Raw genomic sequence first — 6,981 nt, 5'->3', positions numbered from 1 at the left:
AGGAGTGGCTGAGCAAGTAAAATATTTATTGGTCTGAGAGAGCAAACACAACTCAGGTTGACAGTTCCAAGTACTCGTCTTTGTTCCCTCATCTTTTCTTCTCGTGTGACCTCGGTTCATCCACCTTCCTTCTCTAGGAGCCCATTTCCTGTGAGAGAGTTAACTTGTGAACTGGATGCTATGGTTTGCTACCTGAATCTCCACTTCAGAAGGAAGTGTCTGGCACCTCCAGTGACTTGGAAGCTTGGCTGCTATCTATTGCCTGCTTCTGAGTTCCTCTTAGAGAATGGCCTGATCAGCCAGAGGTAACTGCCTTGTCCAACATTATACCTGAGAACAGGTCATGCAGAAGCACAAATGCCAGAGAGACTAATGAGGGGCACCCTAGTTGCAGAGCTCCCCCCAACCCCATGAGATTAGCTGAATCTTCCGTGTCATGGATCCTGGCATTCCCTCTGCTCAGTCCCATTCTCCTCTCTCCCTTATAGATTTTGTTCCAGAGAGCAGGTTCCAAGAAACAACTTGGGTACAAATCTCCCTCAGAGGGAGAGATTTTCACTTCTAGGGACTGGACCAATGTCAGTTTGAATGATCTCAGCTGCAATCTCTGGGAACTCAGTGTTTTGGTCTTTTTTTGGTATTTGTTTTCAATTAGGAGAAATTGGCATGCATTACAGAGGAAGAGCAAGGTTATCTGCCTGTGAAACCCTTCAAACAGACAGCCGAGAATTCTCTAACTGAGGTCTCAAAATTTTGTGGGATGAAGGCAAATATTACCTGCAAAGCTTCAAGGAAGTGGTCGGCCTTATCTTGCACAGCTGGTGCAGGACTTCGGAGCTAGGGCACCTGCCGTGCTGTGTGATCAGACCTATGCCTTTCCAAAGAACTGAAGTCTGAAAGACAAGTCCTGCCTGAGGCCTTGGCTGGACATCCAAAGCACTGTAGGCTTCTCCCTCAAATGCTATTTTCACTTTTTGAGACTGTGCTTTCTTGCCAACAAGTGGAAGATACTTCAGTGGATGCTGCTTTGCTTCTGGGAAGAAGAAATGGTAAAATCATCAAGGATGGGCGAGCACTTTTCTCTCAATCGCAGACATTGCTGTTAGGTGTGGTGAGAGGAGTCTGCCTTTTCCTGCAGAAAGTTGGGCATCTCGACCGATGCAGCATGACTGTCAAATAGGTATCAGTGCCCAGAAGTCGGGTCTTGGCCCCTCCAAGATTACTGTGTGCAGGAGGAACGACCGCTGCAGCTGGTGTTTGCACGCTATCCCCAGGAGTGCCACGTTAGGTGTCACATGAGTCTTTTGGTTTGGAAACAAAAGTGCTGAACTAGGAAACTAAATTCATCCTTCACAGTCTCCCAGAAGAGGGAAAGTGCCCTGACTGGAGCTGGGGGAGGACATGGGGTGGGGATGGTTTTAGGGGCCAAGTAAACAAGGGGAGTGCCCCCTGCAGGATTGGGTACAGAACATCCACCACAGCTGCCCAAGACATCAAAAGGAGTTAAGGACATGCCCAGAGGTCAGAGAAGTGACTCTTCATAGGCAAGATTCTCAGTCCCTCTGATCTCATCCCCCGCTGTCAAACAGCGATGGGTGTGAGTCCTGGCTTCAAAGGTCGCTGTCAGGTCTCGGTGAAGTTGTATAACTAGAGCATTTAGCATCTGTGTTGCCCTCAGCGTGCCCCTCAAAATGGCCCTTTTTATCTTCCTTCCTGTGTTACTGGGCTGAGAGGTGCAGTCTGAACCTGGGTTCTATGCGTTGTTAGGTGAGACATCTCCTGCAGTCAGGTTAGGAGACTCCATAATAAATAGCAATCATGCCTGGAGTTCTGACTGCATTCAGACTAGGTCATCCTCCTGTACTAAAAGTCTGAATCATTACCATCCATAGGAAAGCACTGTCTTTCCTTATTTAGTGTTCCAAATGAGCTTCTCATCATCCTTCATGATTCCCATGGGCATATAGTGTATGTCAGCAGAAGGAAACAGCAATGTTGCCTTTTGTTCATCATCAATGCCATCATTACAAAAAAAAAAGTTTGATTTTTGGGTCTCTAGTATGTGTTACCTTGCTGAATACCATGCTCATTAGTTTGTGAGAAAAAGTTATCATATTGGGTGAACATGAAATGAGAATGCTGGAAGAGAAAACGAATGGCACAGAAACAGCATGACAGCAGATAATGCTTGGTCAAGATGTTCCCAGAGGGAGGCTTGCATTCACTAGGGTTTGCTCTCTGGGGTCCCTTCATTAACAAGTAGAGGCAAGGCTAGCCACAGAACATGTTGGAGAGTTCTGAACCATCTCCTTGTCAAAGGTTTTATATTTTACTATACAACACCTTTCATATCCTTCTCCACATTTCTGAGCCAGGTTTTCCTTATACCAGTAAAAACAAACTTTAACTCCTCGCCCATATCATGCTCCTGGACATGGAGCTCACCTCTTTAATTAGGCCTTTAGTCCAAGCATGGGGTGTAAGGTGGAGGGAACTCCCCTTAGGGTGTTCTCAGGATTACTGAGAAAAATCATGTACTACTTGATTCAGAAGGATTCTCTGTGAGCATTTCTCAGAAGCTTCCTTGGGGATTTCCCTAACCAGAGCCAGAACTCTTTTTTGATGCATTCCACTTCCAGGATAAGCCAGGACCTTTGCATATTTTCCTGGCTCTTAACTGGGTCTGAAAACACAGGAATGGTCCCTCCCCTCCTCTCTTCATTCCCTCCCCACTCCATTTTTTTTGAGCTAGAATTAAACTGTACTCTTCTAGACCACCATCTCTGGTTTATTTTGTTTCCCTTCTCTAGACAATAATGTATTTCAATCCCTTCTAATTTCTTGTTCCAGTGGAAAATAAGAGTTAACTTTCAGAGTTTGTGACTGTGTCACTGTGGGAGAGATTCTATAACCTCTCTGTATTTTAGTTTTCTTATCTATCAAATAGAAGTAGTCAAAACAGTACCCATTTCGAAGATTATTGTGAGGATTCAACAAATTAAAAATGGCAAAATATTTAGAGTAGTAGTTGGCCAGAATACATGAACAATGTTAACTCTCTACAGCAAGAGCTGGCAAGTTTGCTCTCTTGTGTTTGTGAACATTTTCATATGACTTTAATGCATCATTCTGATCAAATAACTCTGAACTTGTTCACACTGACAGTGATTTCTTAGGATGAGTGTCCAGAAGTAACACCACATTGCAACCATAGACCTGCTGTGACTCTTGTCTTTTGTTCTGGGCACCATTCCATAGCGCAATGTTGTATTCATTTGGGAAGAAGTCAGTGACTCACCCCAATGATTCATACAGTGCTGACAGGCAAAGGTGTTTCACACCTTTTTACACAAACATCTGTGCAATCTTGCCTCCTCCATTCTGTGCTAGTGGAATTGAGTTTCTGCAGCTCATTGCAGGAGTCACACTTTACTGGTACGTAGCATCTAAAACACCAGTCATGTGTAGGAAAGGGTTTTGGTATGGATGTCAGACAGACCCAAGTCTCAGGTTTTGTGCTATCTTGAGACTTAAAGCAGACACTTGTTTGATTTTCAGTTTCCTTTTCTGTAAAGTGAAGGAATAATGCCCACACCAAAAGCTTATTTAGAAAGCTTAAAAGATAGGACCTCCCTGGTGGCACAACATGTTAGGACACAGCAGTGCAAGGTGGCCATAGCTGTTTCAGTGGAGTTCGATCTCCAACCCCAAAGGTGACCCAGATGGCACAAAACCTCTCCTGTCTCCCCGCTGCTTCTCTCAGCAGTGTACTTCGTCAATTTGCCTGTTCTGCTCCCCACTCTGTCTCTGGTGCATCCTTTCACTGGCTCTGCACCTCTGGCCTATACCCCAGTTCTGTATGCATAAATAAATAAATTTAAAAAAAAGACTAAATATATCACTTGTGCACTATCTGGCAGATTCAGGATGCAGTAAAATGGAATTATTGTTAATATTAATTCAATACTGTCTTGGTTCATTAAGGTAATATGTGGGGTGGGGGAAATCTCAATATTGTTAATTTTAATCCTACAACCAACATTGTTTGGTCTAAAAATTATTTTAATTTTGATTCTGATATTCCATTAGTTAAACACGTCCATCCCCAGCATTTGTGATCTATGATGTATTTGATAATGTTTTCTATGTTTTCATCTATATTGCTAGTTAAAATCTAGCCAGAACAGAGTAAGGAGTGGAATTGTGGAAAACCATCAGGTCAGCCTCAATCTATGTCTGTGTTCCTTGGGCACTGGCAGTTAGTCAATTATAAATTCACTTAAGTACATCATCTATAAATTCTGCTATGTACATCAGCATATCAGCAATTGTGAGGAATATAACTTTTTAATAAAAATTTTAAAAAGTAAATGCGTTTGTAACAATTGACACAAGTGGGCCCTCCCTGGTGGCTCAGAGGGTTAAAGCACTGCACTAAGAAGCTTAAGCCACTTTCCCATGAGTTCAATACCCGCCTACCCCGGAGGGGATCCACATGGCGCGGCAGACCTCTCCTGACCCGCCCGCTGCTCCACTCAGCAGTGTACTTCGTCGATCTGCCTGTTCTGCTCCCCACTCTGTCTCTGGTGAATTCTCTCACCCTCCGCATCTCTGGCCTGTACCAGAGTTCTGTATGAATAAATAAATAAATCTTAAAAAAAAATGACACAAGTTCTCTAATGGATTGAAGCGTAGTTTATGTGAGAGGAATTAAAAGAAAACATCTTGACCAGTTTGTATGGGAAGGGTGATGCAAGCATTTTATAACTAAAAAGAGTATGTGTCAAAACCCTGTATCAAGGGAAGGCAGGACTTAGGAAAATCTGGAAGAAGTTTTGTCTGTGTTGAGGTTGTAGATTAGTCAGAATTGAGGCAGGCACAGACCAGATCTCATCAGAGGGCTTGATGGATCATTTAATTTTGCTTTTCCTTAAACACATTGAGAATGCACAAAAAATTCAGACTTGAATTTTGGAATGAACACCCTAATTACAGTGTGAGGACAGATTCTGAGAGGACAATAGAAATTATGGGGGACTTGTCAGATGGTAACAATAGTCTAGTCAAGAGGAGATAATGTCTTGTACTAAGCTGGACTGAGACTATGGAGAGAAATATATGAGTGTGGAGCTATTTAGGGGTCACATTTAGAGATCTTGATGATGGATTATATTAGAGAAGAAAGGAGAAGACTAAAGTCTAAATTCCAAGTTCAAGGGACATGTAACAGGAGAGGTGGTGAAGCCATTTGCTGTAAGAAGGAAAACCAGGGGAGATATGATTCCAATTTAGGATGTGTTGATTTTTTTTTTGCATGTGAAGTAGAAAGATAAATATAACAATTTGAACATCAAAGAAATACAGAGTGGAGGTATCACATAGGCCATATATATGACACCTGGTGCCCTGGGATGACTTAGGGAGAGACCATGCAGTAAAGAAAGCAAGTGTGGATGTGGACAAAAACAAAGATCTTGCCTTTTCATTTATAACTAGGAGTACCCATGAGAATATCTTGCTTTCTGAACCACAAAGGCTAGGACATTTGGTTTTGAAAAGGCAGTTTCAGGCTTTCAGTTCCAGTTAATATGCAATCATGGGAACTGAGTTTATCATCCATACCTGAAACAAAAAAAAGGAATAAAACCTGAAAAAATACAATGGTCTCCATGATGCTAGGCATTTGTCAATGGAAATGAATGATCTTTGAGAAAGATGAAAACAGTAAGATGAACCCCACACTCTTCTTTGAGTTCCAAGCTATAGTAATGAGAGCCAACACTGAAGCAAAGCCCAGCTGACTATGAGTGGAAGAGACATAGGGGAGAGTCAGGGGAGAGCAAGGTGAGCTAGAAACTTCAAGGTGGAGTATCAGAAAGAGGAGTGCACTGGAGGGAAGTCCAGAATCTGCGAGAGGGCCCCAATCAAGTGACCCACAGAGCGCCAGTCAGGACTTAGAGTAACTGCCCAAGGCAAGGCTAAGAATTACTGGAATGGGTAAGATATAACAGTGGCCTGTGCTCACAGAGAGCTGGGAAAGCTTCTCTGCCTACCAGCCAGACTGGAAAAGCTTATGATTCATGAGGTTTTAGTTGGAGTACTCAGGAAGGTGTGCCTCAGGGAAGGAATAATTAGCCCTAGACAGAGAATTGCTATAGTCTCATCTAGTAAATATTAAAACAAAGACCAACAGGACTTAGCTCTATGCAAGTAAATTAAGTGCATTAAAGAATAAAGCTTAATAGTATTTACAGGGATACAAGTTATCCAGCACCACACAAAGTAAAATTTACAGTGGATGGCATCAAATGAAATATGCCCAAACAAGGGAAGGAATAAGAGACTAAAAGTCATTATAAAAAGAAAAAGTTATCAAACAAAACTGACTGTTGAACTGTCAGAGATGTTAGAAGTAGGAGCTAAGAATATAATTGAAGCTATCTGGAAATATATTCCATATTTTTAAAAATCAGGGTAAAAATGGACATACACCAAAAGCTATAGTAAATAGGATTAACAGGTTAGGAATTACTGAAGAAAAGATTAGTGAACTTAAATACACAAGTAATTAAAAATGAAAGCCATACAATTGAGATGGGGAAAAAAATGTACAAAATGATGTAAAAATAAACTGTTATAAAACAAATGAAAGACAAACTATTGAAATACACAAATATTCAAACTATTCAAATGCACAAACTATTCACAATGAAAGACTAATAGAGACGATTTTAAAAAGAAATGTTACTAATCACCATTGTGCTTTGGGGCAACCTCAAAGGACATTAATAATGTGTAGTTGGGAACACCTAAAGATGAGAAAGGGATTTTTTTTTTCTGCACGAGATATGTGAATTTAGTATTATTTATTCTTTTTTTAAAAAATTATTATTATTTTTATTACAACAGTTTATTTTTATATCATTTTGTACATTTTTTTTTTCAATCTCAATTGTAATCCCCGCGGGTTTCCCATCACCA

This window comes from Condylura cristata, unplaced genomic scaffold (assembly GCF_000260355.1).
Source record: "Condylura cristata isolate star-nosed mole 26May11 unplaced genomic scaffold, ConCri1.0 scaffold00008, whole genome shotgun sequence".
NCBI lineage: Eukaryota > Metazoa > Chordata > Mammalia > Eulipotyphla > Talpidae > Condylura > Condylura cristata.
This window is presented reverse-complemented; position numbering follows the sequence as displayed.